Below are 23,004 nucleotides of genomic sequence, written 5' to 3'. Positions count from 1 at the left end.
CGGACACAAACAACCCACTTCACGTCCCCGGGCCCCGCGCCTCACCAAGTTTTCAAACTTAGGCCCAATGCGAAACCCATATATACATTGATCGTGCAATACTTGACAGGTGCGATCATACCAGCACTAATGCACCGGATCCCATCAGAACTCCGCAGTTAAGCGTGCTTGGGCGAGAGTAGTACTAGGATGGGTGACCTCCTGGGAAGTCCTCGTGTTGCACCTCTTTTTTACGTTTTTTTCTTTTTTTTTACGCCATTTTCATCACCGTTTTTTGCAATTAAATCCACTAGTACCACCTAAATGACTCAAACTACTGTTACCAAAATTTATTCGGACACAAACAACCCACTTCACGTCCCCGGGCCCCGCGCCTCACCAAGTTTTCAAACTTAGGCCCAATGCGAAACCCATATATACATTGATCGTGCAATACTTGACAGGTGCGATCATACCAGCACTAATGCACCGGATCCCATCAGAACTCCGCAGTTAAGCGTGCTTGGGCGAGAGTAGTACTAGGATGGGTGACCTCCTGGGAAGTCCTCGTGTTGCACCTCTTTTTTACGTTTTTTTCTTTTTTTTTTTTACGCCATTTTCATCACCGTTTTTTGCAATTAAATCCAATAGTACCACCTAAATGACTCAAACTACTGTTACCAAAATTTATTCGGACACAAACAACCCACTTCACGTCCCCGGGCCCCGCGCCTCACCAAGTTTTCAAACTTAGGCCCAATGCGAAACCCATATATACATTGATCGTGCAATACTTGACAGGTGCGATCATACCAGCACTAATGCACCGGATCCCATCAGAACTCCGCAGTTAAGCGTGCTTGGGCGAGAGTAGTACTAGGATGGGTGACCTCCTGGGAAGTCCTCGTGTTGCACCTCTTTTTTACGTTTTTTTCTTTTTTTTTACGCCATTTTCATCACCGTTTTTTGCAATTAAATCCAATAGTACCACCTAAATGACTCAAACTACTGTTACCAAAATTTATTCGGACACAAACAACCCACTTCACGTCCCCGGGCCCCGCGCCTCACCAAGTTTTCAAACTTAGGCCCAATGCGAAACCCATATATACATTGATCGTGCAATACTTGACAGGTGCGATCATACCAGCACTAATGCACCGGATCCCATCAGAACTCCGCAGTTAAGCGTGCTTGGGCGAGAGTAGTACTAGGATGGGTGACCTCCTGGGAAGTCCTCGTGTTGCACCTCTTTTTTACGTTTTTTTCTTTTTTTTTTTTACGCCATTTTCATCACCGTTTTTTGCAATTAAATCCAATAGTACCACCTAAATGACTCAAACTACTGTTACCAAAATTTATTCGGACACAAACAACCCACTTCACGTCCCCGGGCCCCGCGCCTCACCAAGTTTTCAAACTTAGGCCCAATGCGAAACCCATATATACATTGATCGTGCAATACTTGACAGGTGCGATCATACCAGCACTAATGCACCGGATCCCATCAAAACTCCGCAGTTAAGCGTGCTTGGGCGAGAGTAGTACTAGGATGGGTGACCTCCTGGGAAGTCCTCGTGTTGCACCTCTTTTTTACGTTTTTTTCTTTTTTTTTACGCCATTTTCATCACCGTTTTTTGCAATTAAATCCAATAGTACCACCTAAATGACTCAAACTACTGTTACCAAAATTTATTCGGACACAAACAACCCACTTCACGTCCCCGGGCCCCGCGCCTCACCAAGTTTTCAAACTTAGGCCCAATGCGAAACCCATATATACATTGATCGTGCAATACTTGACAGGTGCGATCATACCAGCACTAATGCACCGGATCCCATCAGAACTACGCAGCTAAGCGTGCTTGGGCGAGAGTAGTACTAGGATGGGTGACCTCCTGGGAAGTCCTCGTGTTGCACCTCTTTTTTACGTTTTTTTCTTTTTTTTTACGCCATTTTCATCACCGTTTTTTGCAATTAAATCCAATAGTACCACCTAAATGACTCAAACTACTGTTACCAAAATTTATTCGGACACAAACAACCCACTTCACGTCCCCGGGCCCCGCGCCTCACCAAGTTTTCAAACTTAGGCCCAATGCGAAACCCATATATACATTGATCGTGCAATACTTGACAGGTGCGATCATACCAGCACTAATGCACCGGATCCCATCAGAACTCCGCAGTTAAGCGTGCTTGGGCGAGAGTAGTACTAGGATGGGTGACCTCCTGGGAAGTCCTCGTGTTGCACCTCTTTTTTACGTTTTTTTCTTTTTTTTTTACGCCATTTTCATCACCGTTTTTTGCAATTAAATCCAATAGTACCACCTAAATGACTCAAACTACTGTTACCAAAATTTATTCGGACACAAACAACCCACTTCACGTCCCCGGGCCCCGCGCCTCACCAAGTTTTCAAACTTAGGCCCAATGCGAAACCCATATATACATTGATCGTGCAATACTTGACAGGTGCGATCATACCAGCACTAATGCACCGGATCCCATCAGAACTCCGCAGTTAAGCGTGCTTGGGCGAGAGTAGTACTAGGATGGGTGACCTCCTGGGAAGTCCTCGTGTTGCACCTCTTTTTTACGTTTTTTTCTTTTTTTTTACGCCATTTTCATCACCGTTTTTTGCAATTAAATCCAATAGTACCACCTAAATGACTCAAACTACTGTTACCAAAATTTATTCGGACACAAACAACCCACTTCACGTCCCCGGGCCCCGCGCCTCACCAAGTTTTCAAACTTAGGCCCAATGCGAAACCCATATATACATTGATCGTGCAATACTTGACAGGTGCGATCATACCAGCACTAATGCACCGGATCCCATCAGAACTCCGCAGTTAAGCGTGCTTGGGCGAGAGTAGTACTAGGATGGGTGACCTCCTGGGAAGTCCTTGTGTTGCACCTCTTTTTTACGTTTTTTTCTTTTTTTTTTACGCCATTTTCATCACCGTTTTTTGCAATTAAATCCAATAGTACCACCTAAATGACTCAAACTACTGTTACCAAAATTTATTCGGACACAAACAACCCACTTCACGTCCCCGGGCCCCGCGCCTCACCAAGTTTTCAAACTTAGGCCCAATGCGAAACCCATATATACATTGATCGTGCAATACTTGACAGGTGCGATCATACCAGCACTAATGCACCGGATCCCATCAGAACTCCGCAGTTAAGCGTGCTTGGGCGAGAGTAGTACTAGGATGGGTGACCTCCTGGGAAGTCCTCGTGTTGCACCTCTTTTTTACGTTTTTTTCTTTTTTTTTACGCCATTTTCATCACCGTTTTTTGCAATTAAATCCACTAGTACCACCTAAATGACTCAAACTACTGTTACCAAAATTTATTCGGACACAAACAACCCACTTCACGTCCCCGGGCCCCGCGCCTCACCAAGTTTTCAAACTTAGGCCCAATGCGAAACCCATATATACATTGATCGTGCAATACTTGACAGGTGCGATCATACCAGCACTAATGCACCGGATCCCATCAGAACTCCGCAGTTAAGCGTGCTTGGGCGAGAGTAGTACTAGGATGGGTGACCTCCTGGGAAGTCCTCGTGTTGCACCTCTTTTTTACGTTTTTTTCTTTTTTTTTTTTACGCCATTTTCATCACCGTTTTTTGCAATTAAATCCAATAGTACCACCTAAATGACTCAAACTACTGTTACCAAAATTTATTCGGACACAAACAACCCACTTCACGTCCCCGGGCCCCGCGCCTCACCAAGTTTTCAAACTTAGGCCCAATGCGAAACCCATATATACATTGATCGTGCAATACTTGACAGGTGCGATCATACCAGCACTAATGCACCGGATCCCATCAGAACTCCGCAGTTAAGCGTGCTTGGGCGAGAGTAGTACTAGGATGGGTGACCTCCTGGGAAGTCCTCGTGTTGCACCTCTTTTTTACGTTTTTTTCTTTTTTTTTACGCCATTTTCATCACCGTTTTTTGCAATTAAATCCAATAGTACCACCTAAATGACTCAAACTACTGTTACCAAAATTTATTCGGACACAAACAACCCACTTCACGTCCCCGGGCCCCGCGCCTCACCAAGTTTTCAAACTTAGGCCCAATGCGAAACCCATATATACATTGATCGTGCAATACTTGACAGGTGCGATCATACCAGCACTAATGCACCGGATCCCATCAGAACTCCGCAGTTAAGCGTGCTTGGGCGAGAGTAGTACTAGGATGGGTGACCTCCTGGGAAGTCCTCGTGTTGCACCTCTTTTTTACGTTTTTTTCTTTTTTTTTTTTACGCCATTTTCATCACCGTTTTTTGCAATTAAATCCAATAGTACCACCTAAATGACTCAAACTACTGTTACCAAAATTTATTCGGACACAAACAACCCACTTCACGTCCCCGGGCCCCGCGCCTCACCAAGTTTTCAAACTTAGGCCCAATGCGAAACCCATATATACATTGATCGTGCAATACTTGACAGGTGCGATCATACCAGCACTAATGCACCGGATCCCATCAAAACTCCGCAGTTAAGCGTGCTTGGGCGAGAGTAGTACTAGGATGGGTGACCTCCTGGGAAGTCCTCGTGTTGCACCTCTTTTTTACGTTTTTTTCTTTTTTTTTACGCCATTTTCATCACCGTTTTTTGCAATTAAATCCAATAGTACCACCTAAATGACTCAAACTACTGTTACCAAAATTTATTCGGACACAAACAACCCACTTCACGTCCCCGGGCCCCGCGCCTCACCAAGTTTTCAAACTTAGGCCCAATGCGAAACCCATATATACATTGATCGTGCAATACTTGACAGGTGCGATCATACCAGCACTAATGCACCGGATCCCATCAGAACTCCGCAGTTAAGCGTGCTTGGGCGAGAGTAGTACTAGGATGGGTGACCTCCTGGGAAGTCCTCGTGTTGCACCTCTTTTTTACGTTTTTTTCTTTTTTTTTACGCCATTTTCATCACCGTTTTTTGCAATTAAATCCAATAGTACCACCTAAATGACTCAAACTACTGTTACCAAAATTTATTCGGACACAAACAACCCACTTCACGTCCCCGGGCCCCGCGCCTCACCAAGTTTTCAAACTTAGGCCCAATGCGAAACCCATATATACATTGATCGTGCAATACTTGACAGGTGCGATCATACCAGCACTAATGCACCGGATCCCATCAGAACTCCGCAGTTAAGCGTGCTTGGGCGAGAGTAGTACTAGGATGGGTGACCTCCTGGGAAGTCCTCGTGTTGCACCTCTTTTTTACGTTTTTTTCTTTTTTTTTTACGCCATTTTCATCACCGTTTTTTGCAATTAAATCCAATAGTACCACCTAAATGACTCAAACTACTGTTACCAAAATTTATTCGGACGCAAACAACCCACTTCACGTCCCCGGGCCCCGCGCCTCACCAAGTTTTCAAACTTAGGCCCAATGCGAAACCCATATATACATTGATCGTGCAATACTTGACAGGTGCGATCATACCAGCACTAATGCACCGGATCCCATCAGAACTCCGCAGTTAAGCGTGCTTGGGCGAGAGTAGTACTAGGATGGGTGACCTCCTGGGAAGTCCTCGTGTTGCACCTCTTTTTTACGTTTTTTTCTTTTTTTTTACGCCATTTTCATCACCGTTTTTTGCAATTAAATCCAATAGTACCACCTAAATGACTCAAACTACTGTTACCAAAATTTATTCGGACACAAACAACCCACTTCACGTCCCCGGGCCCCGCGCCTCACCAAGTTTTCAAACTTAGGCCCAATGCGAAACCCATATATACATTGATCGTGCAATACTTGACAGGTGCGATCATACCAGCACTAATGCACCGGATCCCATCAGAACTCCGCAGTTAAGCGTGCTTGGGCGAGAGTAGTACTAGGATGGGTGACCTCCTGGGAAGTCCTCGTGTTGCACCTCTTTTTTACGTTTTTTTCTTTTTTTTTTTACGCCATTTTCATCACCGTTTTTTGCAATTAAATCCAATAGTACCACCTAAATGACTCAAACTACTGTTACCAAAATTTATTCGGACACAAACAACCCACTTCACGTCCCCGGGCCCCGCGCCTCACCAAGTTTTCAAACTTAGGCCCAATGCGAAACCCATATATACATTGATCGTGCAATACTTGACAGGTGCGATCATACCAGCACTAATGCACCGGATCCCATCAGAACTCCGCAGTTAAGCGTGCTTGGGCGAGAGTAGTACTAGGATGGGTGACCTCCTGGGAAGTCCTCGTGTTGCACCTCTTTTTTACGTTTTTTTCTTTTTTTTTACGCCATTTTCATCACCGTTTTTTGCAATTAAATCCAATAGTACCACCTAAATGACTCAAACTACTGTTACCAAAATTTATTCGGACACAAACAACCCACTTCACGTCCCCGGGCCCCGCGCCTCACCAAGTTTTCAAACTTAGGCCCAATGCGAAACCCATATATACATTGATCGTGCAATACTTGACAGGTGCGATCATACCAGCACTAATGCACCGGATCCCATCAGAACTCCGCAGTTAAGCGTGCTTGGGCGAGAGTAGTACTAGGATGGGTGACCTCCTGGGAAGTCCTCGTGTTGCACCTCTTTTTTACGTTTTTTTCTTTTTTTTTTTTACGCCATTTTCATCACCGTTTTTTGCAATTAAATCCAATAGTACCACCTAAATGACTCAAACTACTGTTACCAAAATTTATTCGGACACAAACAACCCACTTCACGTCCCCGGGCCCCGCGCCTCACCAAGTTTTCAAACTTAGGCCCAATGCGAAACCCATATATACATTGATCGTGCAATACTTGACAGGTGCGATCATACCAGCACTAATGCACCGGATCCCATCAGAACTCCGCAGTTAAGCGTGCTTGGGCGAGAGTAGTACTAGGATGGGTGACCTCCTGGGAAGTCCTCGTGTTGCACCTCTTTTTTACGTTTTTTTCTTTTTTTTTACGCCATTTTCATCACCGTTTTTTGCAATTAAATCCAATAGTACCACCTAAATGACTCAAACTACTGTTACCAAAATTTATTCGGACACAAACAACCCACTTCACGTCCCCGGGCCCCGCGCCTCACCAAGTTTTCAAACTTAGGCCCAATGCGAAACCCATATATACATTGATCGTGCAATACTTGACAGGTGCGATCATACCAGCACTAATGCACCGGATCCCATCAGAACTCCGCAGTTAAGCGTGCTTGGGCGAGAGTAGTACTAGGATGGGTGACCTCCTGGGAAGTCCTCGTGTTGCACCTCTTTTTTACGTTTTTTTCTTTTTTTTTTTACGCCATTTTCATCACCGTTTTTTGCAATTAAATCCAATAGTACCACCTAAATGACTCAAACTACTGTTACCAAAATTTATTCGGACACAAACAACCCACTTCACGTCCCCGGGCCCCGCGCCTCACCAAGTTTTCAAACTTAGGCCCAATGCGAAACCCATATATACATTGATCGTGCAATACTTGACAGGTGCGATCATACCAGCACTAATGCACCGGATCCCATCAAAACTCCGCAGTTAAGCGTGCTTGGGCGAGAGTAGTACTAGGATGGGTGACCTCCTGGGAAGTCCTCGTGTTGCACCTCTTTTTTACGTTTTTTTCTTTTTTTTTACGCCATTTTCATCACCGTTTTTTGCAATTAAATCCAATAGTACCACCTAAATGACTCAAACTACTGTTACCAAAATTTATTCGGACACAAACAACCCACTTCACGTCCCCGGGCCCCGCGCCTCACCAAGTTTTCAAACTTAGGCCCAATGCGAAACCCATATATACATTGATCGTGCAATACTTGACAGGTGCGATCATACCAGCACTAATGCACCGGATCCCATCAGAACTCCGCAGTTAAGCGTGCTTGGGCGAGAGTAGTACTAGGATGGGTGACCTCCTGGGAAGTCCTCGTGTTGCACCTCTTTTTTACGTTTTTTTCTTTTTTTTTTTACGCCATTTTCATCACCGTTTTTTGCAATTAAATCCAATAGTACCACCTAAATGACTCAAACTACTGTTACCAAAATTTATTCGGACACAAACAACCCACTTCACGTCCCCGGGCCCCGCGCCTCACCAAGTTTTCAAACTTAGGCCCAATGCGAAACCCATATATACATTGATCGTGCAATACTTGACAGGTGCGATCATACCAGCACTAATGCACCGGATCCCATCAGAACTCCGCAGTTAAGCGTGCTTGGGCGAGAGTAGTACTAGGATGGGTGACCTCCTGGGAAGTCCTCGTGTTGCACCTCTTTTTTACGTTTTTTTCTTTTTTTTTACGCCATTTTCATCACCGTTTTTTGCAATTAAATCCAATAGTACCACCTAAATGACTCAAACTACTGTTACCAAAATTTATTCGGACACAAACAACCCACTTCACGTCCCCGGGCCCCGCGCCTCACCAAGTTTTCAAACTTAGGCCCAATGCGAAACCCATATATACATTGATCGTGCAATACTTGACAGGTGCGATCATACCAGCACTAATGCACCGGATCCCATCAGAACTCCGCAGTTAAGCGTGCTTGGGCGAGAGTAGTACTAGGATGGGTGACCTCCTGGGAAGTCCTCGTGTTGCACCTCTTTTTTACGTTTTTTTCTTTTTTTTTTTTACGCCATTTTCATCACCGTTTTTTGCAATTAAATCCAATAGTACCACCTAAATGACTCAAACTACTGTTACCAAAATTTATTCGGACACAAACAACCCACTTCACGTCCCCGGGCCCCGCGCCTCACCAAGTTTTCAAACTTAGGCCCAATGCGAAACCCATATATACATTGATCGTGCAATACTTGACAGGTGCGATCATACCAGCACTAATGCACCGGATCCCATCAGAACTCCGCAGTTAAGCGTGCTTGGGCGAGAGTAGTACTAGGATGGGTGACCTCCTGGGAAGTCCTCGTGTTGCACCTCTTTTTTACGTTTTTTTCTTTTTTTTTACGCCATTTTCATCACCGTTTTTTGCAATTAAATCCAATAGTACCACCTAAATGACTCAAACTACTGTTACCAAAATTTATTCGGACACAAACAACCCACTTCACGTCCCCGGGCCCCGCGCCTCACCAAGTTTTCAAACTTAGGCCCAATGCGAAACCCATATATACATTGATCGTGCAATACTTGACAGGTGCGATCATACCAGCACTAATGCACCGGATCCCATCAGAACTCCGCAGTTAAGCGTGCTTGGGCGAGAGTAGTACTAGGATGGGTGACCTCCTGGGAAGTCCTCGTGTTGCACCTCTTTTTTACGTTTTTTTCTTTTTTTTTTACGCCATTTTCATCACCGTTTTTTGCAATTAAATCCAATAGTACCACCTAAATGACTCAAACTACTGTTACCAAAATTTATTCGGACACAAACAACCCACTTCACGTCCCCGGGCCCCGCGCCTCACCAAGTTTTCAAACTTAGGCCCAATGCGAAACCCATATATACATTGATCGTGCAATACTTGACAGGTGCGATCATACCAGCACTAATGCACCGGATCCCATCAGAACTCCGCAGTTAAGCGTGCTTGGGCGAGAGTAGTACTAGGATGGGTGACCTCCTGGGAAGTCCTCGTGTTGCACCTCTTTTTTACGTTTTTTTCTTTTTTTTTACGCCATTTTCATCACCGTTTTTTGCAATTAAATCCAATAGTACCACCTAAATGACTCAAACTACTGTTACCAAAATTTATTCGGACACAAACAACCCACTTCACGTCCCCGGGCCCCGCGCCTCACCAAGTTTTCAAACTTAGGCCCAATGCGAAACCCATATATACATTGATCGTGCAATACTTGACAGGTGCGATCATACCAGCACTAATGCACCGGATCCCATCAGAACTCCGCAGTTAAGCGTGCTTGGGCGAGAGTAGTACTAGGATGGGTGACCTCCTGGGAAGTCCTCGTGTTGCACCTCTTTTTTACGTTTTTTTCTTTTTTTTTACGCCATTTTCATCACCGTTTTTTGCAATTAAATCCAATAGTACCACCTAAATGACTAAAACTACTGTTACCAAAATTTATTCGGACACAAACAACCCACTTCACGTCCCCGGGCCCCGCGCCTCACCAAGTTTTCAAACTTAGGCCCAATGCGAAACCCATATATACATTGATCGTGCAATACTTGACAGGTGCGATCATACCAGCACTAATGCACCGGATCCCATCAGAACTCCGCACTTAAGCGTGCTTGGGCGAGAGTAGTACTAGGATGGGTGACCTCCTGGGAAGTCCTCGTGTTGCACCTCTTTTTTACGTTTTTTTCTTTTTTTTTTTTTACGCCATTTTCATCACCGTTTTTTGCAATTAAATCCAATAGTACCACCTAAATGACTCAAACTACTGTTACCAAAATTTATTCGGACACAAACAACCCACTTCACGTCCCCGGGCCCCGCGCCTCACCAAGTTTTCAAACTTAGGCCCAATGCGAAACCCATATATACATTGATCGTGCAATACTTGACAGGTGCGATCATACCAGCACTAATGCATCGGATCCCATCAGAACTCCGCAGTTAAGCGTGCTTGGGCGAGAGTAGTACTAGGATGGGTGACCTCCTGGGAAGTCCTCGTGTTGCACCTCTTTTTTACGTTTTTTTCTTTTTTTTTACGCCATTTTCATCACCGTTTTTTGCAATTAAATCCAATAGTACCACCTAAATGACTCAAACTACTGTTACCAAAATTTATTCGGACACAAACAACCCACTTCACGTCCCCGGGCCCCGCGCCTCACCAAGTTTTCAAACTTAGGCCCAATGCGAAACCCATATATACATTGATCGTGCAATACTTGACAGGTGCGATCATACCAGCACTAATGCACCGGATCCCATCAGAACTCCGCAGTTAAGCGTGCTTGGGCGAGAGTAGTACTAGGATGGGTGACCTCCTGGGAAGTCCTCGTGTTGCACCTCTTTTTTACGTTTTTTTCTTTTTTTTTTACGCCATTTTCATCACCGTTTTTTGCAATTAAATCCAATAGTACCACCTAAATGACTCAAACTACTGTTACCAAAATTTATTCGGACGCAAACAACCCACTTCACGTCCCCGGGCCCCGCGCCTCACCAAGTTTTCAAACTTAGGCCCAATGCGAAACCCATATATACATTGATCGTGCAATACTTGACAGGTGCGATCATACCAGCACTAATGCACCGGATCCCATCAGAACTCCGCAGTTAAGCGTGCTTGGGCGAGAGTAGTACTAGGATGGGTGACCTCCTGGGAAGTCCTCGTGTTGCACCTCTTTTTTACGTTTTTTTCTTTTTTTTTACGCCATTTTCATCACCGTTTTTTGCAATTAAATCCAATAGTACCACCTAAATGACTCAAACTACTGTTACCAAAATTTATTCGGACACAAACAACCCACTTCACGTCCCCGGGCCCCGCGCCTCACCAAGTTTTCAAACTTAGGCCCAATGCGAAACCCATATATACATTGATCGTGCAATACTTGACAGGTGCGATCATACCAGCACTAATGCACCGGATCCCATCAGAACTCCGCAGTTAAGCGTGCTTGGGCGAGAGTAGTACTAGGATGGGTGACCTCCTGGGAAGTCCTCGTGTTGCACCTCTTTTTTACGTTTTTTTCTTTTTTTTTTTACGCCATTTTCATCACCGTTTTTTGCAATTAAATCCAATAGTACCACCTAAATGACTCAAACTACTGTTACCAAAATTTATTCGGACACAAACAACCCACTTCACGTCCCCGGGCCCCGCGCCTCACCAAGTTTTCAAACTTAGGCCCAATGCGAAACCCATATATACATTGATCGTGCAATACTTGACAGGTGCGATCATACCAGCACTAATGCACCGGATCCCATCAGAACTCCGCAGTTAAGCGTGCTTGGGCGAGAGTAGTACTAGGATGGGTGACCTCCTGGGAAGTCCTCGTGTTGCACCTCTTTTTTACGTTTTTTTCTTTTTTTTTACGCCATTTTCATCACCGTTTTTTGCAATTAAATCCAATAGTACCACCTAAATGACTCAAACTACTGTTACCAAAATTTATTCGGACACAAACAACCCACTTCACGTCCCCGGGCCCCGCGCCTCACCAAGTTTTCAAACTTAGGCCCAATGCGAAACCCATATATACATTGATCGTGCAATACTTGACAGGTGCGATCATACCAGCACTAATGCACCGGATCCCATCAGAACTCCGCAGTTAAGCGTGCTTGGGCGAGAGTAGTACTAGGATGGGTGACCTCCTGGGAAGTCCTTGTGTTGCACCTCTTTTTTACGTTTTTTTCTTTTTTTTTACGCCATTTTCATCACCGTTTTTTGCAATTAAATCCAATAGTACCACCTAAATGACTAAAACTACTGTTACCAAAATTTATTCGGACACAAACAACCCACTTCACGTCCCCGGGCCCCGCGCCTCACCAAGTTTTCAAACTTAGGCCCAATGCGAAACCCATATATACATTGATCGTGCAATACTTGACAGGTGCGATCATACCAGCACTAATGCACCGGATCCCATCAGAACTCCGCACTTAAGCGTGCTTGGGCGAGAGTAGTACTAGGATGGGTGACCTCCTGGGAAGTCCTCGTGTTGCACCTCTTTTTTACGTTTTTTTCTTTTTTTTTTTTTACGCCATTTTCATCACCGTTTTTTGCAATTAAATCCAATAGTACCACCTAAATGACTCAAACTACTGTTACCAAAATTTATTCGGACACAAACAACCCACTTCACGTCCCCGGGCCCCGCGCCTCACCAAGTTTTCAAACTTAGGCCCAATGCGAAACCCATATATACATTGATCGTGCAATACTTGACAGGTGCGATCATACCAGCACTAATGCACCGGATCCCATCAGAACTCCGCAGTTAAGCGTGCTTGGGCGAGAGTAGTACTAGGATGGGTGACCTCCTGGGAAGTCCTCGTGTTGCACCTCTTTTTTACGTTTTTTTCTTTTTTTTTACGCCATTTTCATCACCGTTTTTTGCAATTAAATCCAATAGTACCACCTAAATGACTCAAACTACTGTTACCAAAATTTATTCGGACACAAACAACCCACTTCACGTCCCCGGGCCCCGCGCCTCACCAAGTTTTCAAACTTAGGCCCAATGCGAAACCCATATATACATTGATCGTGCAATACTTGACAGGTGCGATCATACCAGCACTAATGCACCGGATCCCATCAGAACTCCGCAGTTAAGCGTGCTTGGGCGAGAGTAGTACTAGGATGGGTGACCTCCTGGGAAGTCCTCGTGTTGCACCTCTTTTTTACGTTTTTTTCTTTTTTTTTTACGCCATTTTCATCACCGTTTTTTGCAATTAAATCCAATAGTACCACCTAAATGACTCAAACTACTGTTACCAAAATTTATTCGGACGCAAACAACCCACTTCACGTCCCCGGGCCCCGCGCCTCACCAAGTTTTCAAACTTAGGCCCAATGCGAAACCCATATATACATTGATCGTGCAATACTTGACAGGTGCGATCATACCAGCACTAATGCACCGGATCCCATCAGAACTCCGCAGTTAAGCGTGCTTGGGCGAGAGTAGTACTAGGATGGGTGACCTCCTGGGAAGTCCTCGTGTTGCACCTCTTTTTTACGTTTTTTTCTTTTTTTTTACGCCATTTTCATCACCGTTTTTTGCAATTAAATCCAATAGTACCACCTAAATGACTCAAACTACTGTTACCAAAATTTATTCGGACACAAACAACCCACTTCACGTCCCCGGGCCCCGCGCCTCACCAAGTTTTCAAACTTAGGCCCAATGCGAAACCCATATATACATTGATCGTGCAATACTTGACAGGTGCGATCATACCAGCACTAATGCACCGGATCCCATCAGAACTCCGCAGTTAAGCGTGCTTGGGCGAGAGTAGTACTAGGATGGGTGACCTCCTGGGAAGTCCTCGTGTTGCACCTCTTTTTTACGTTTTTTTCTTTTTTTTTTTACGCCATTTTCATCACCGTTTTTTGCAATTAAATCCAATAGTACCACCTAAATGACTCAAACTACTGTTACCAAAATTTATTCGGACACAAACAACCCACTTCACGTCCCCGGGCCCCGCGCCTCACCAAGTTTTCAAACTTAGGCCCAATGCGAAACCCATATATACATTGATCGTGCAATACTTGACAGGTGCGATCATACCAGCACTAATGCACCGGATCCCATCAGAACTCCGCAGTTAAGCGTGCTTGGGCGAGAGTAGTACTAGGATGGGTGACCTCCTGGGAAGTCCTCGTGTTGCACCTCTTTTTTACGTTTTTTTCTTTTTTTTTACGCCATTTTCATCACCGTTTTTTGCAATTAAATCCAATAGTACCACCTAAATGACTCAAACTACTGTTACCAAAATTTATTCGGACACAAACAACCCACTTCACGTCCCCGGGCCCCGCGCCTCACCAAGTTTTCAAACTTAGGCCCAATGCGAAACCCATATATACATTGATCGTGCAATACTTGACAGGTGCGATCATACCAGCACTAATGCACCGGATCCCATCAGAACTCCGCAGTTAAGCGTGCTTGGGCGAGAGTAGTACTAGGATGGGTGACCCCCTGGGAAGTCCTCGTGTTGCACCTCTTTTTTACGTTTTTTTCTTTTTTTTTACGCCATTTTCATCACCGTTTTTTGCAATTAAATCCAATAGTACCACCTAAATGACTCAAACTACTGTTACCAAAATTTATTCGGACACAAACAACCCACTTCACGTCCCCGGGCCCCGCGCCTCACCAAGTTTTCAAACTTAGGCCCAATGCGAAACCCATATATACATTGATCGTGCAATACTTGACAGGTGCGATCATACCAGCACTAATGCACCGGATCCCATCAGAACTACGCAGTTAAGCGTGCTTGGGCGAGAGTAGTACTAGGATGGGTGACCTCCTGGGAAGTCCTCGTGTTGCACCTCTTTTTTACGTTTTTTTCTTTTTTTTTACGCCATTTTCATCACCGTTTTTTGCAATTAAATCCAATAGTACCACCTAAATGACTCAAACTACTGTTACCAAAATTTATTCGGACACAAACAACCCACTTCACGTCCCCGGGCCCCGCGCCTCACCAAGTTTTCAAACTTAGGCCCAATGCGAAACCCATATATACATTGATCGTGCAATACTTGACAGGTGCGATCATACCAGCACTAATGCACCGGATCCCATCAGAACTCCGCAGTTAAGCGTGCTTGGGCGAGAGTAGTACTAGGATGGGTGACCTCCTGGGAAGTCCTCGTGTTGCACCTCTTTTTTACGTTTTTTTCTTTTTTTTTTACGCCATTTTCATCACCGTTTTTTGCAATTAAATCCAATAGTACCACCTAAATGACTCAAACTACTGTTACCAAAATTTATTCGGACGCAAACAACCCACTTCACGTCCCCGGGCCCCGCGCCTCACCAAGTTTTCAAACTTAGGCCCAATGCGAAACCCATATATACATTGATCGTGCAATACTTGACAGGTGCGATCATACCAGCACTAATGCACCGGATCCCATCAGAACTCCGCAGTTAAGCGTGCTTCGGCGAGAGTAGTACTAGGATGGGTGACCTCCTGGGAAGTCCTCGTGTTGCACCTCTTTTTTACGTTTTTTTCTTTTTTTTTACGCCATTTTCATCACCGTTTTTTGCAATTAAATCCAATAGTACCACCTAAATGACTCAAACTACTGTTACCAAAATTTATTCGGACACAAACAACCCACTTCACGTCCCCGGGCCCCGCGCCTCACCAAGTTTTCAAACTTAGGCCCAATGCGAAACCCATATATACATTGATCGTGCAATACTTGACAGGTGCGATCATACCAGCACTAATGCACCGGATCCCATCAAAACTCCGCAGTTAAGCGTGCTTGGGCGAGAGTAGTACTAGGATGGGTGACCTCCTGGGAAGTCCTCGTGTTGCACCTCTTTTTTACGTTTTTTTCTTTTTTTTTACGCCATTTTCATCACCGTTTTTTGCAATTAAATCCAATAGTACCACCTAAATGACTCAAACTACTGTTACCAAAATTTATTCGGACACAAACAACCCACTTCACGTCCCCGGGCCCCGCGCCTCACCAAGTTTTCAAACTTAGGCCCAATGCGAAACCCATATATACATTGATCGTGCAATACTTGACAGGTGCGATCATACCAGCACTAATGCACCGGATCCCATCAGAACTCCGCAGTTAAGCGTGCTTGGGCGAGAGTAGTACTAGGATGGGTGACCTCCTGGGAAGTCCTCGTGTTGCACCTCTTTTTTACGTTTTTTTCTTTTTTTTTTTTACGCCATTTTCATCACCGTTTTTTGCAATTAAATCCAATAGTACCACCTAAATGACTCAAACTACTGTTACCAAAATTTATTCGGACACAAACAACCCACTTCACGTCCCCGGGCCCCGCGCCTCACCAAGTTTTCAAACTTAGGCCCAATGCGAAACCCATATATACATTGATCGTGCAATACTTGACAGGTGCGATCATACCAGCACTAATGCACCGGATCCCATCAGAACTCCGCAGTTAAGCGTGCTTGGGCGAGAGTAGTACTAGGATGGGTGACCTCCTGGGAAGTCCTCGTGTTGCACCTCTTTTTTACGTTTTTTTCTTTTTTTTTTTTACGCCATTTTCATCACCGTTTTTTGCAATTAAATCCAATAGTACCACCTAAATGACTCAAACTACTGTTACCAAAATTTATTCGGACACAAACAACCCACTTCACGTCCCCGGGCCCCGCGCCTCACCAAGTTTTCAAACTTAGGCCCAATGCGAAACCCATATATACATTGATCGTGCAATACTTGACAGGTGCGATCATACCAGCACTAATGCACCGGATCCCATCAAAACTCCGCAGTTAAGCGCTCTTGGGCGAGAGTAGTACTAGGATGGGTGACCTCCTGGGAAGTCCTCGTGTTGCACCTCTTTTTTACGTTTTTTTCTTTTTTTTTACGCCATTTTCATCACCGTTTTTTGCAATTAAATCCAATAGTACCACCTAAATGACTCAAACTACTGTTACCAAAATTTATTCGGACACAAACAACCCACTTCACGTCCCCGGGCCCCGCGCCTCACCAAGTTTTCAAACTTAGGCCCAATGCGAAACCCATATATACATTGATCGTGCAATACTTGACAGGTGCGATCATACCAGCACTAACGCACCGGACCCCATCAGAACTCCGCAGTGAAGCGTGCTTGGGCGAGAGTAGTACTAGGATGGGTGACCTCCTGGGAAGTCCTCGTGTTGCACCTCTTTTTTACGTTTTTTTCTTTTTTTTTACGCCATTTTCATCACCGTTTTTTGCAATTAAATCCAATAGTACCACCTAAATGACTCAAACTACTGTTACCAAAATTTATTCGGACACAAACAACCCACTTCACGTCCCCGGGCCCCGCGCCTCACCAAGTTTTCAAACTTAGGCCCAATGCGAAACCCATATATACATTGATCGTGCAATACTTGACAGGTGCGATCATACCAGCACTAACGCACCGGACCCCATCAGAACTCCGCAGTGAAGCGTGCTTGGGCGAGAGTAGTACTAGGATGGGTGACCTCCTGGGAAGTCCTCGTGTTGCACCTCTTTTTTACGTTTTTTTCTTTTTTTTTACGCCATTTTCATCACCGTTTTTTGCAATTAAATCCAATAGTACCACCTAAATGACTCAAACTACTGTTACCAAAATTTATTCGGACACAAACAACCCACTTCACGTCCCCGGGCCCCGCGCCTCACCAAGTTTTCAAACTTAGGCCCAATGCGAAACCCATATATACATTGATCGTGCAATACTTGACAGGTGCGATCATACCAGCACTAATGCACCGGATCCCATCAGAACTCCGCAGTTAAGCGTGCTTGGGCGAGAGTAGTACTAGGATGGGTGACCTCCTGGGAAGTCCTCGTGTTGCACCTCTTTTTTACGTTTTTTTCTTTTTTTTTACGCCATTTTCATCACCGTTTTTTGCAATTAAATCCAATAGTACCACCTAAATGACTCAAACTACTGTTACCAAAATTTATTCGGACACAAACAACCCACTTCACGTCCCCGGGCCCCGCGCCTCACCAAGTTTTCAAACTTAGGCCCAATGCGAAACCCATATATACATTGATCGTGCAATACTTGACAGGTGCGATCATACCATCACTAACGCACCGGACCCCATCAGAACTCCGCAGTTAAGCGTGCTTGGGCGAGAGTAGTACTAGGATGGGTGACCTCCTGGGAAGTCCTCGTGTTGCACCTCTTTTTTACGTTTTTTTCTTTTTTTTTACGCCATTTTCATCACCGTTTTTTGCAATTAAATCCAATAGTACCACCTAAATGACTCAAACTACTGTTACCAAAATTTATTCGGACACAAACAACCCACTTCACGTCCCCGGGCCCCGCGCCTCACCAAGTTTTCAAACTTAGGCCCAATGCGAAACCCATATATACATTGATCGTGCAATACTTGACAGGTGCGATCATACCAGCACTAACGCACCGGACCCCATCAGAACTCCGCAGTTAAGCGTGCTTGGGCGAGAGTAGTACTAGGATGGGTGACCTCCTGGGAAGTCCTCGTGTTGCACCTCTTTTTTACGTTTTTTTCTTTTTTTTTTACGCCATTTTCATCACCGTTTTTTGCAATTAAATCCAATAGTACCACCTAAATGACTCAAACTACTGTTACCAAAATTTATTCGGACACAAACAACCCACTTCACGTCCCCGGGCCCCGCGCCTCACCAAGTTTTCAAACTTAGGCCCAATGCGAAACCCATATATACATTGATCGTGCAATACTTGACAGGTGCGATCATACCAGCACTAATGCACCGGATCCCATCAGAACTCCGCAGTTAAGCGTGCTTGGGCGAGAGTAGTACTAGGATGGGTGACCTCCTGGGAAGTCCTCGTGTTGCACCTCTTTTTTACGTTTTTTTCTTTTTTTTTACGCCATTTTCATCACCGTTTTTTGCAATTAAATCCAATAGTACCACCTAAATGACTCAAACTACTGTTACCAAAATTTATTCGGACACAAACAACCCACTTCACGTCCCCGGGCCCCGCGCCTCACCAAGTTTTCAAACTTAGGCCCAATGCGAAACCCATATATACATTGATCGTGCAATACTTGACAGGTGCGATCATACCAGCACTAATGCACCGGATCCCATCAAAACTCCGCAGTTAAGCGCTCTTGGGCGAGAGTAGTACTAGGATGGGTGACCTCCTGGGAAGTCCTCGTGTTGCACCTCTTTTTTACGTTTTTTTCTTTTTTTTTACGCCATTTTCATCACCGTTTTTTGCAATTAAATCCAATAGTACCACCTAAATGACTCAAACTACTGTTACCAAAATTTATTCGGACACAAACAACCCACTTCACGTCCCCGGGCCCCGCGCCTCACCAAGTTTTCAAACTTAGGCCCAATGCGAAACCCATATATACATTGATCGTGCAATACTTGACAGGTGCGATCATACCAGCACTAACGCACCGGACCCCATCAGAACTCCGCAGTGAAGCGTGCTTGGGCGAGAGTAGTACTAGGATGGGTGACCTCCTGGGAAGTCCTCGTGTTGCACCTCTTTTTTACGTTTTTTTCTTTTTTTTTACGCCATTTTCATCACCGTTTTTTGCAATTAAATCCAATAGTACCACCTAAATGACTCAAACTACTGTTACCAAAATTTATTCGGACACAAACAACCCACTTCACGTCCCCGGGCCCCGCGCCTCACCAAGTTTTCAAACTTAGGCCCAATGCGAAACCCATATATACATTGATCGTGCAATACTTGACAGGTGCGATCATACCAGCACTAACGCACCGGACCCCATCAGAACTCCGCAGTGAAGCGTGCTTGGGCGAGAGTAGTACTAGGATGGGTGACCTCCTGGGAAGTCCTCGTGTTGCACCTCTTTTTTACGTTTTTTTCTTTTTTTTTACGCCATTTTCATCACCGTTTTTTGCAATTAAATCCAATAGTACCACCTAAATGACTCAAACTACTGTTACCAAAATTTATTCGGACACAAACAACCCACTTCACGTCCCCGGGCCCCGCGCCTCACCAAGTTTTCAAACTTAGGCCCAATGCGAAACCCATATATACATTGATCGTGCAATACTTGACAGGTGCGATCATACCAGCACTAATGCACCGGATCCCATCAGAACTCCGCAGTTAAGCGTGCTTGGGCGAGAGTAGTACTAGGATGGGTGACCTCCTGGGAAGTCCTCGTGTTGCACCTCTTTTTTACGTTTTTTTCTTTTTTTTTACGCCATTTTCATCACCGTTTTTTGCAATTAAATCCAATAGTACCACCTAAATGACTCAAACTACTGTTACCAAAATTTATTCGGACACAAACAACCCACTTCACGTCCCCGGGCCCCGCGCCTCACCAAGTTTTCAAACTTAGGCCCAATGCGAAACCCATATATACATTGATCGTGCAATACTTGACAGGTGCGATCATACCATCACTAACGCACCGGACCCCATCAGAACTCCGCAGTTAAGCGTGCTTGGGCGAGAGTAGTACTAGGATGGGTGACCTCCTGGGAAGTCCTCGTGTTGCACCTCTTTTTTACGTTTTTTTCTTTTTTTTTTTACGCCATTTTCATCACCGTTTTTTGCAATTAAATCCAATAGTACCACCTAAATGACTCAAACTACTGTTACCAAAATTTATTCGGACACAAACAACCCACTTCACGTCCCCGGGCCCCGCGCCTCACCAAGTTTTCAAACTTAGGCCCAATGCGAAACCCATATATACATTGATCGTGCAATACTTGACAGGTGCGATCATACCAGCACTAACGCACCGGACCCCATCAGAACTCCGCAGTTAAGCGTGCTTGGGCGAGAGTAGTACTAGGATGGGTGACCTCCTGGGAAGTCCTCGTGTTGCACCTCTTTTTTACGTTTTTTTCTTTTTTTTTTACGCCATTTTCATCACCGTTTTTTGCAATTAAATCCAATAGTACCACCTAAATGACTCAAACTACTGTTACCAAAATTTATTCGGACACAAACAACCCACTTCACGTCCCCGGGCCCCGCGCCTCACCAAGTTTTCAAACTTAGGCCCAATGCGAAACCCATATATACATTGATCGTGCAATACTTGACAGGTGCGATCATACCAGCACTAATGCACCGGATCCCATCAGAACTCCGCAGTTAAGCGTGCTTGGGCGAGAGTAGTACTAGGATGGGTGACCTCCTGGGAAGTCCTCGTGTTGCACCTCTTTTTTACGTTTTTTTCTTTTTTTTTTTACGCCATTTTCATCACCGTTTTTTGCAATTAAATCCAATAGTACCACCTAAATGACTCAAACTACTGTTACCAAAATTTATTCGGACACAAACAACCCACTTCACGTCCCCGGGCCCCGCGCCTCACCAAGTTTTCAAACTTAGGCCCAATGCGAAACCCATATATACATTGATCGTGCAATACTTGACAGGTGCGATCATACCAGCACTAATGCACCGGATCCCATCAGAACTCCGCAGTTAAGCGTGCTTGGGCGAGAGTAGTACTAGGATGGGTGACCTCCTGGGAAGTCCTCGTGTTGCACCTCTTTTTTACGTTTTTTTCTTTTTTTTTACGCCATTTTCATCACCGTTTTTTGCAATTAAATCCAATAGTACCACCTAAATGACTCAAACTACTGTTACCAAAATTTATTCGGACACAAACAACCCACTTCACGTCCCCGGGCCCCGCGCCTCACCAAGTTTTCAAACTTAGGCCCAATGCGAAACCCATATATACATTGATCGTGCAATACTTGACAGGTGCGATCATACCAGCACTAATGCACCGGACCCCATCAGAACTCCGCAGTTAAGCGTGCTTGGGCGAGAGTAGTACTAGGATGGGTGACCTCCTGGGAAGTCCTCGTGTTGCACCTCTTTTTTACGTTTTTTTCTTTTTTTTTACGCCATTTTCATCACCGTTTTTTGCAATTAAATCCAATAGTACCACCTAAATGACTCAAACTACTGTTACCAAAATTTATTCGGACACAAACAACCCACTTCACGTCCCCGGGCCCCGCGCCTCACCAAGTTTTCAAACTTAGGCCCAATGCGAAACCCATATATACATTGATCGTGCAATACTTGACAGGTGCGATCATACCAGCACTAATGCACCGGATCCCATCAGAACTCCGCAGTTAAGCGTGCTTGGGCGAGAGTAGTACTAGGATGGGTGACCTCCTGGGAAGTCCTCGTGTTGCACCTCTTTTTTACGTTTTTTTCTTTTTTTTTTTACGCCATTTTCATCACCGTTTTTTGCAATTAAATCCAATAGTACCACCTAAATGACTCAAACTACTGTTACCAAAATTTATTCGGACACAAACAACCCACTTCACGTCCCCGGGCCCCGCGCCTCACCAAGTTTTCAAACTTAGGCCCAATGCGAAACCCATATATACATTGATCGTGCAATACTTGACAGGTGCGATCATACCAGCACTAATGCACCGGATCCCATCAGAACTCCGCAGTTAAGCGTGCTTGGGCGAGAGTAGTACTAGGATGGGTGACCTCCTGGGAAGTCCTCGTGTTGCACCTCTTTTTTACGTTTTTTTCTTTTTTTTTACGCCATTTTCATCACCGTTTTTTGCAATTAAATCCAATAGTACCACCTAAATGACTCAAACTACTGTTACCAAAATTTATTCGGACACAAACAACCCACTTCACGTCCCCGGGCCCCGCGCCTCACCAAGTTTTCAAACTTAGGCCCAATGCGAAACCCATATATACATTGATCGTGCAATACTTGACAGGTGCGATCATACCAGCACTAATGCACCGGATCCCATCAGAACTCCGCAGTTAAGCGTGCTTGGGCGAGAGTAGTACTAGGATGGGTGACCTCCTGGGAAGTCCACGTGTTGCACCTCTTTTTTACG

General features: G+C 44.9%; 67 non-coding genes and 2 pseudogenes across 67 annotated transcripts; all 69 read left to right on the top strand.

Moving 5' to 3' along the window:
* Positions 1 to 107: 107 nt before the first annotated feature.
* LOC146882716 (5S ribosomal RNA) lies at positions 108 to 226 on the top strand. Its single transcript, XR_014985796.1, has one exon. It is a non-coding gene; the product is annotated as a 5S ribosomal RNA (ribosomal RNA).
* A 215-nt stretch (positions 227 to 441) lies between these two features.
* LOC146882715 (5S ribosomal RNA) lies at positions 442 to 560 on the top strand. The gene has a single exon (XR_014985795.1). It is a non-coding gene; the product is annotated as a 5S ribosomal RNA (ribosomal RNA).
* Positions 561 to 778: 218 nt separating this feature from the next.
* Positions 779 to 897, top strand: LOC146882714 (5S ribosomal RNA). Its single transcript, XR_014985794.1, has one exon. It is a non-coding gene; the product is annotated as a 5S ribosomal RNA (ribosomal RNA).
* A 215-nt stretch (positions 898 to 1,112) lies between these two features.
* LOC146882713 (5S ribosomal RNA) lies at positions 1,113 to 1,231 on the top strand. Its single transcript, XR_014985793.1, has one exon. It is a non-coding gene; the product is annotated as a 5S ribosomal RNA (ribosomal RNA).
* A 218-nt stretch (positions 1,232 to 1,449) lies between these two features.
* LOC146882712 (5S ribosomal RNA) lies at positions 1,450 to 1,568 on the top strand. The gene has a single exon (XR_014985549.1). It is a non-coding gene; the product is annotated as a 5S ribosomal RNA (ribosomal RNA).
* Positions 1,569 to 1,783: 215 nt separating this feature from the next.
* LOC146882711 (5S ribosomal RNA) lies at positions 1,784 to 1,902 on the top strand. The gene has a single exon (XR_014985606.1). It is a non-coding gene; the product is annotated as a 5S ribosomal RNA (ribosomal RNA).
* A 215-nt stretch (positions 1,903 to 2,117) lies between these two features.
* On the top strand, positions 2,118 to 2,236 carry LOC146882710 (5S ribosomal RNA). Its single transcript, XR_014985792.1, has one exon. It is a non-coding gene; the product is annotated as a 5S ribosomal RNA (ribosomal RNA).
* Positions 2,237 to 2,452: 216 nt separating this feature from the next.
* On the top strand, positions 2,453 to 2,571 carry LOC146882709 (5S ribosomal RNA). Its single transcript, XR_014985791.1, has one exon. It is a non-coding gene; the product is annotated as a 5S ribosomal RNA (ribosomal RNA).
* Positions 2,572 to 2,786: 215 nt separating this feature from the next.
* On the top strand, positions 2,787 to 2,905 carry LOC146882708 (5S ribosomal RNA). Its single transcript, XR_014985863.1, has one exon. It is a non-coding gene; the product is annotated as a 5S ribosomal RNA (ribosomal RNA).
* A 216-nt stretch (positions 2,906 to 3,121) lies between these two features.
* LOC146882707 (5S ribosomal RNA) lies at positions 3,122 to 3,240 on the top strand. Its single transcript, XR_014985790.1, has one exon. It is a non-coding gene; the product is annotated as a 5S ribosomal RNA (ribosomal RNA).
* Positions 3,241 to 3,455: 215 nt separating this feature from the next.
* LOC146882706 (5S ribosomal RNA) lies at positions 3,456 to 3,574 on the top strand. Its single transcript, XR_014985789.1, has one exon. It is a non-coding gene; the product is annotated as a 5S ribosomal RNA (ribosomal RNA).
* Positions 3,575 to 3,792: 218 nt separating this feature from the next.
* Positions 3,793 to 3,911, top strand: LOC146882705 (5S ribosomal RNA). The gene has a single exon (XR_014985788.1). It is a non-coding gene; the product is annotated as a 5S ribosomal RNA (ribosomal RNA).
* Positions 3,912 to 4,126: 215 nt separating this feature from the next.
* On the top strand, positions 4,127 to 4,245 carry LOC146882704 (5S ribosomal RNA). The gene has a single exon (XR_014985787.1). It is a non-coding gene; the product is annotated as a 5S ribosomal RNA (ribosomal RNA).
* A 218-nt stretch (positions 4,246 to 4,463) lies between these two features.
* On the top strand, positions 4,464 to 4,582 carry LOC146882703 (5S ribosomal RNA). Its single transcript, XR_014985548.1, has one exon. It is a non-coding gene; the product is annotated as a 5S ribosomal RNA (ribosomal RNA).
* Positions 4,583 to 4,797: 215 nt separating this feature from the next.
* LOC146882702 (5S ribosomal RNA) lies at positions 4,798 to 4,916 on the top strand. The gene has a single exon (XR_014985786.1). It is a non-coding gene; the product is annotated as a 5S ribosomal RNA (ribosomal RNA).
* A 215-nt stretch (positions 4,917 to 5,131) lies between these two features.
* LOC146882701 (5S ribosomal RNA) lies at positions 5,132 to 5,250 on the top strand. Its single transcript, XR_014985785.1, has one exon. It is a non-coding gene; the product is annotated as a 5S ribosomal RNA (ribosomal RNA).
* A 216-nt stretch (positions 5,251 to 5,466) lies between these two features.
* On the top strand, positions 5,467 to 5,585 carry LOC146882700 (5S ribosomal RNA). The gene has a single exon (XR_014985784.1). It is a non-coding gene; the product is annotated as a 5S ribosomal RNA (ribosomal RNA).
* Positions 5,586 to 5,800: 215 nt separating this feature from the next.
* LOC146882699 (5S ribosomal RNA) lies at positions 5,801 to 5,919 on the top strand. Its single transcript, XR_014985783.1, has one exon. It is a non-coding gene; the product is annotated as a 5S ribosomal RNA (ribosomal RNA).
* Positions 5,920 to 6,136: 217 nt separating this feature from the next.
* Positions 6,137 to 6,255, top strand: LOC146882698 (5S ribosomal RNA). The gene has a single exon (XR_014985782.1). It is a non-coding gene; the product is annotated as a 5S ribosomal RNA (ribosomal RNA).
* A 215-nt stretch (positions 6,256 to 6,470) lies between these two features.
* LOC146882697 (5S ribosomal RNA) lies at positions 6,471 to 6,589 on the top strand. The gene has a single exon (XR_014985781.1). It is a non-coding gene; the product is annotated as a 5S ribosomal RNA (ribosomal RNA).
* Positions 6,590 to 6,807: 218 nt separating this feature from the next.
* On the top strand, positions 6,808 to 6,926 carry LOC146882696 (5S ribosomal RNA). The gene has a single exon (XR_014985780.1). It is a non-coding gene; the product is annotated as a 5S ribosomal RNA (ribosomal RNA).
* A 215-nt stretch (positions 6,927 to 7,141) lies between these two features.
* LOC146882695 (5S ribosomal RNA) lies at positions 7,142 to 7,260 on the top strand. The gene has a single exon (XR_014985779.1). It is a non-coding gene; the product is annotated as a 5S ribosomal RNA (ribosomal RNA).
* Positions 7,261 to 7,477: 217 nt separating this feature from the next.
* LOC146882694 (5S ribosomal RNA) lies at positions 7,478 to 7,596 on the top strand. The gene has a single exon (XR_014985547.1). It is a non-coding gene; the product is annotated as a 5S ribosomal RNA (ribosomal RNA).
* A 215-nt stretch (positions 7,597 to 7,811) lies between these two features.
* On the top strand, positions 7,812 to 7,930 carry LOC146882693 (5S ribosomal RNA). Its single transcript, XR_014985778.1, has one exon. It is a non-coding gene; the product is annotated as a 5S ribosomal RNA (ribosomal RNA).
* Positions 7,931 to 8,147: 217 nt separating this feature from the next.
* LOC146882692 (5S ribosomal RNA) lies at positions 8,148 to 8,266 on the top strand. The gene has a single exon (XR_014985777.1). It is a non-coding gene; the product is annotated as a 5S ribosomal RNA (ribosomal RNA).
* Positions 8,267 to 8,481: 215 nt separating this feature from the next.
* LOC146882691 (5S ribosomal RNA) lies at positions 8,482 to 8,600 on the top strand. Its single transcript, XR_014985776.1, has one exon. It is a non-coding gene; the product is annotated as a 5S ribosomal RNA (ribosomal RNA).
* Positions 8,601 to 8,818: 218 nt separating this feature from the next.
* LOC146882690 (5S ribosomal RNA) lies at positions 8,819 to 8,937 on the top strand. Its single transcript, XR_014985775.1, has one exon. It is a non-coding gene; the product is annotated as a 5S ribosomal RNA (ribosomal RNA).
* A 215-nt stretch (positions 8,938 to 9,152) lies between these two features.
* LOC146882689 (5S ribosomal RNA) lies at positions 9,153 to 9,271 on the top strand. Its single transcript, XR_014985774.1, has one exon. It is a non-coding gene; the product is annotated as a 5S ribosomal RNA (ribosomal RNA).
* A 216-nt stretch (positions 9,272 to 9,487) lies between these two features.
* Positions 9,488 to 9,606, top strand: LOC146882688 (5S ribosomal RNA). The gene has a single exon (XR_014985773.1). It is a non-coding gene; the product is annotated as a 5S ribosomal RNA (ribosomal RNA).
* Positions 9,607 to 9,821: 215 nt separating this feature from the next.
* LOC146882687 (5S ribosomal RNA) lies at positions 9,822 to 9,940 on the top strand. Its single transcript, XR_014985772.1, has one exon. It is a non-coding gene; the product is annotated as a 5S ribosomal RNA (ribosomal RNA).
* A 215-nt stretch (positions 9,941 to 10,155) lies between these two features.
* On the top strand, positions 10,156 to 10,274 carry LOC146882686 (5S ribosomal RNA). The gene has a single exon (XR_014985496.1). It is a non-coding gene; the product is annotated as a 5S ribosomal RNA (ribosomal RNA).
* A 219-nt stretch (positions 10,275 to 10,493) lies between these two features.
* LOC146882685 (5S ribosomal RNA) lies at positions 10,494 to 10,612 on the top strand. Its single transcript, XR_014986056.1, has one exon. It is a non-coding gene; the product is annotated as a 5S ribosomal RNA (ribosomal RNA).
* A 215-nt stretch (positions 10,613 to 10,827) lies between these two features.
* On the top strand, positions 10,828 to 10,946 carry LOC146882684 (5S ribosomal RNA). The gene has a single exon (XR_014985771.1). It is a non-coding gene; the product is annotated as a 5S ribosomal RNA (ribosomal RNA).
* Positions 10,947 to 11,162: 216 nt separating this feature from the next.
* On the top strand, positions 11,163 to 11,281 carry LOC146882683 (5S ribosomal RNA). Its single transcript, XR_014985770.1, has one exon. It is a non-coding gene; the product is annotated as a 5S ribosomal RNA (ribosomal RNA).
* A 215-nt stretch (positions 11,282 to 11,496) lies between these two features.
* Positions 11,497 to 11,615, top strand: LOC146882682 (5S ribosomal RNA). Its single transcript, XR_014985769.1, has one exon. It is a non-coding gene; the product is annotated as a 5S ribosomal RNA (ribosomal RNA).
* A 217-nt stretch (positions 11,616 to 11,832) lies between these two features.
* On the top strand, positions 11,833 to 11,951 carry LOC146882681 (5S ribosomal RNA). Its single transcript, XR_014985768.1, has one exon. It is a non-coding gene; the product is annotated as a 5S ribosomal RNA (ribosomal RNA).
* Positions 11,952 to 12,166: 215 nt separating this feature from the next.
* On the top strand, positions 12,167 to 12,285 carry LOC146882680 (5S ribosomal RNA). Its single transcript, XR_014985862.1, has one exon. It is a non-coding gene; the product is annotated as a 5S ribosomal RNA (ribosomal RNA).
* A 215-nt stretch (positions 12,286 to 12,500) lies between these two features.
* On the top strand, positions 12,501 to 12,619 carry LOC146882679 (5S ribosomal RNA). The gene has a single exon (XR_014985495.1). It is a non-coding gene; the product is annotated as a 5S ribosomal RNA (ribosomal RNA).
* Positions 12,620 to 12,838: 219 nt separating this feature from the next.
* LOC146882678 (5S ribosomal RNA) lies at positions 12,839 to 12,957 on the top strand. Its single transcript, XR_014985767.1, has one exon. It is a non-coding gene; the product is annotated as a 5S ribosomal RNA (ribosomal RNA).
* Positions 12,958 to 13,172: 215 nt separating this feature from the next.
* LOC146882677 (5S ribosomal RNA) lies at positions 13,173 to 13,291 on the top strand. The gene has a single exon (XR_014985766.1). It is a non-coding gene; the product is annotated as a 5S ribosomal RNA (ribosomal RNA).
* Positions 13,292 to 13,507: 216 nt separating this feature from the next.
* Positions 13,508 to 13,626, top strand: LOC146882676 (5S ribosomal RNA). Its single transcript, XR_014985765.1, has one exon. It is a non-coding gene; the product is annotated as a 5S ribosomal RNA (ribosomal RNA).
* A 215-nt stretch (positions 13,627 to 13,841) lies between these two features.
* LOC146882675 (5S ribosomal RNA) lies at positions 13,842 to 13,960 on the top strand. Its single transcript, XR_014985764.1, has one exon. It is a non-coding gene; the product is annotated as a 5S ribosomal RNA (ribosomal RNA).
* Positions 13,961 to 14,177: 217 nt separating this feature from the next.
* Positions 14,178 to 14,296, top strand: LOC146882674 (5S ribosomal RNA). The gene has a single exon (XR_014985763.1). It is a non-coding gene; the product is annotated as a 5S ribosomal RNA (ribosomal RNA).
* A 215-nt stretch (positions 14,297 to 14,511) lies between these two features.
* Positions 14,512 to 14,630, top strand: LOC146882673 (5S ribosomal RNA). The gene has a single exon (XR_014985855.1). It is a non-coding gene; the product is annotated as a 5S ribosomal RNA (ribosomal RNA).
* Positions 14,631 to 14,845: 215 nt separating this feature from the next.
* Positions 14,846 to 14,964, top strand: LOC146882672 (5S ribosomal RNA). Its single transcript, XR_014985604.1, has one exon. It is a non-coding gene; the product is annotated as a 5S ribosomal RNA (ribosomal RNA).
* A 215-nt stretch (positions 14,965 to 15,179) lies between these two features.
* Positions 15,180 to 15,298, top strand: LOC146882671 (5S ribosomal RNA). Its single transcript, XR_014985762.1, has one exon. It is a non-coding gene; the product is annotated as a 5S ribosomal RNA (ribosomal RNA).
* A 216-nt stretch (positions 15,299 to 15,514) lies between these two features.
* LOC146882670 (5S ribosomal RNA) lies at positions 15,515 to 15,633 on the top strand. The gene has a single exon (XR_014985599.1). It is a non-coding gene; the product is annotated as a 5S ribosomal RNA (ribosomal RNA).
* Positions 15,634 to 15,848: 215 nt separating this feature from the next.
* LOC146882669 (5S ribosomal RNA) lies at positions 15,849 to 15,967 on the top strand. Its single transcript, XR_014985546.1, has one exon. It is a non-coding gene; the product is annotated as a 5S ribosomal RNA (ribosomal RNA).
* Positions 15,968 to 16,182: 215 nt separating this feature from the next.
* On the top strand, positions 16,183 to 16,301 carry LOC146882668 (5S ribosomal RNA). The gene has a single exon (XR_014985761.1). It is a non-coding gene; the product is annotated as a 5S ribosomal RNA (ribosomal RNA).
* A 218-nt stretch (positions 16,302 to 16,519) lies between these two features.
* On the top strand, positions 16,520 to 16,638 carry LOC146882667 (5S ribosomal RNA). Its single transcript, XR_014985760.1, has one exon. It is a non-coding gene; the product is annotated as a 5S ribosomal RNA (ribosomal RNA).
* A 218-nt stretch (positions 16,639 to 16,856) lies between these two features.
* LOC146882666 (5S ribosomal RNA) lies at positions 16,857 to 16,975 on the top strand (annotated as a pseudogene).
* Positions 16,976 to 17,190: 215 nt separating this feature from the next.
* LOC146882665 (5S ribosomal RNA) lies at positions 17,191 to 17,309 on the top strand. Its single transcript, XR_014985554.1, has one exon. It is a non-coding gene; the product is annotated as a 5S ribosomal RNA (ribosomal RNA).
* A 215-nt stretch (positions 17,310 to 17,524) lies between these two features.
* LOC146882664 (5S ribosomal RNA) lies at positions 17,525 to 17,643 on the top strand. Its single transcript, XR_014985553.1, has one exon. It is a non-coding gene; the product is annotated as a 5S ribosomal RNA (ribosomal RNA).
* Positions 17,644 to 17,858: 215 nt separating this feature from the next.
* Positions 17,859 to 17,977, top strand: LOC146882663 (5S ribosomal RNA). Its single transcript, XR_014985759.1, has one exon. It is a non-coding gene; the product is annotated as a 5S ribosomal RNA (ribosomal RNA).
* A 215-nt stretch (positions 17,978 to 18,192) lies between these two features.
* LOC146882662 (5S ribosomal RNA) lies at positions 18,193 to 18,311 on the top strand. The gene has a single exon (XR_014985637.1). It is a non-coding gene; the product is annotated as a 5S ribosomal RNA (ribosomal RNA).
* A 215-nt stretch (positions 18,312 to 18,526) lies between these two features.
* Positions 18,527 to 18,645, top strand: LOC146882661 (5S ribosomal RNA). The gene has a single exon (XR_014986070.1). It is a non-coding gene; the product is annotated as a 5S ribosomal RNA (ribosomal RNA).
* A 216-nt stretch (positions 18,646 to 18,861) lies between these two features.
* Positions 18,862 to 18,980, top strand: LOC146882660 (5S ribosomal RNA). Its single transcript, XR_014985758.1, has one exon. It is a non-coding gene; the product is annotated as a 5S ribosomal RNA (ribosomal RNA).
* Positions 18,981 to 19,195: 215 nt separating this feature from the next.
* On the top strand, positions 19,196 to 19,314 carry LOC146882659 (5S ribosomal RNA; annotated as a pseudogene).
* A 215-nt stretch (positions 19,315 to 19,529) lies between these two features.
* On the top strand, positions 19,530 to 19,648 carry LOC146882658 (5S ribosomal RNA). The gene has a single exon (XR_014985552.1). It is a non-coding gene; the product is annotated as a 5S ribosomal RNA (ribosomal RNA).
* Positions 19,649 to 19,863: 215 nt separating this feature from the next.
* Positions 19,864 to 19,982, top strand: LOC146882657 (5S ribosomal RNA). The gene has a single exon (XR_014985551.1). It is a non-coding gene; the product is annotated as a 5S ribosomal RNA (ribosomal RNA).
* A 215-nt stretch (positions 19,983 to 20,197) lies between these two features.
* On the top strand, positions 20,198 to 20,316 carry LOC146882656 (5S ribosomal RNA). The gene has a single exon (XR_014985757.1). It is a non-coding gene; the product is annotated as a 5S ribosomal RNA (ribosomal RNA).
* A 215-nt stretch (positions 20,317 to 20,531) lies between these two features.
* Positions 20,532 to 20,650, top strand: LOC146882655 (5S ribosomal RNA). The gene has a single exon (XR_014985636.1). It is a non-coding gene; the product is annotated as a 5S ribosomal RNA (ribosomal RNA).
* Positions 20,651 to 20,867: 217 nt separating this feature from the next.
* On the top strand, positions 20,868 to 20,986 carry LOC146882654 (5S ribosomal RNA). Its single transcript, XR_014986069.1, has one exon. It is a non-coding gene; the product is annotated as a 5S ribosomal RNA (ribosomal RNA).
* Positions 20,987 to 21,202: 216 nt separating this feature from the next.
* On the top strand, positions 21,203 to 21,321 carry LOC146882653 (5S ribosomal RNA). Its single transcript, XR_014985756.1, has one exon. It is a non-coding gene; the product is annotated as a 5S ribosomal RNA (ribosomal RNA).
* Positions 21,322 to 21,538: 217 nt separating this feature from the next.
* On the top strand, positions 21,539 to 21,657 carry LOC146882652 (5S ribosomal RNA). The gene has a single exon (XR_014985755.1). It is a non-coding gene; the product is annotated as a 5S ribosomal RNA (ribosomal RNA).
* A 215-nt stretch (positions 21,658 to 21,872) lies between these two features.
* Positions 21,873 to 21,991, top strand: LOC146882651 (5S ribosomal RNA). Its single transcript, XR_014986062.1, has one exon. It is a non-coding gene; the product is annotated as a 5S ribosomal RNA (ribosomal RNA).
* Positions 21,992 to 22,206: 215 nt separating this feature from the next.
* LOC146882650 (5S ribosomal RNA) lies at positions 22,207 to 22,325 on the top strand. Its single transcript, XR_014985754.1, has one exon. It is a non-coding gene; the product is annotated as a 5S ribosomal RNA (ribosomal RNA).
* A 217-nt stretch (positions 22,326 to 22,542) lies between these two features.
* Positions 22,543 to 22,661, top strand: LOC146882649 (5S ribosomal RNA). The gene has a single exon (XR_014985753.1). It is a non-coding gene; the product is annotated as a 5S ribosomal RNA (ribosomal RNA).
* A 215-nt stretch (positions 22,662 to 22,876) lies between these two features.
* Positions 22,877 to 22,995, top strand: LOC146882648 (5S ribosomal RNA). The gene has a single exon (XR_014985726.1). It is a non-coding gene; the product is annotated as a 5S ribosomal RNA (ribosomal RNA).
* Positions 22,996 to 23,004: the final 9 nt, after the last annotated feature.

Source organism: Vigna unguiculata, chromosome 10, assembly GCF_037176805.1.
Source record: "Vigna unguiculata cultivar grain cowpea cultivar isolate G323 ecotype 2 chromosome 10, ASM3717680v1, whole genome shotgun sequence".
Lineage (NCBI taxonomy): Eukaryota > Viridiplantae > Streptophyta > Magnoliopsida > Fabales > Fabaceae > Vigna > Vigna unguiculata.
This window is presented reverse-complemented; position numbering and strand designations above follow the sequence as displayed.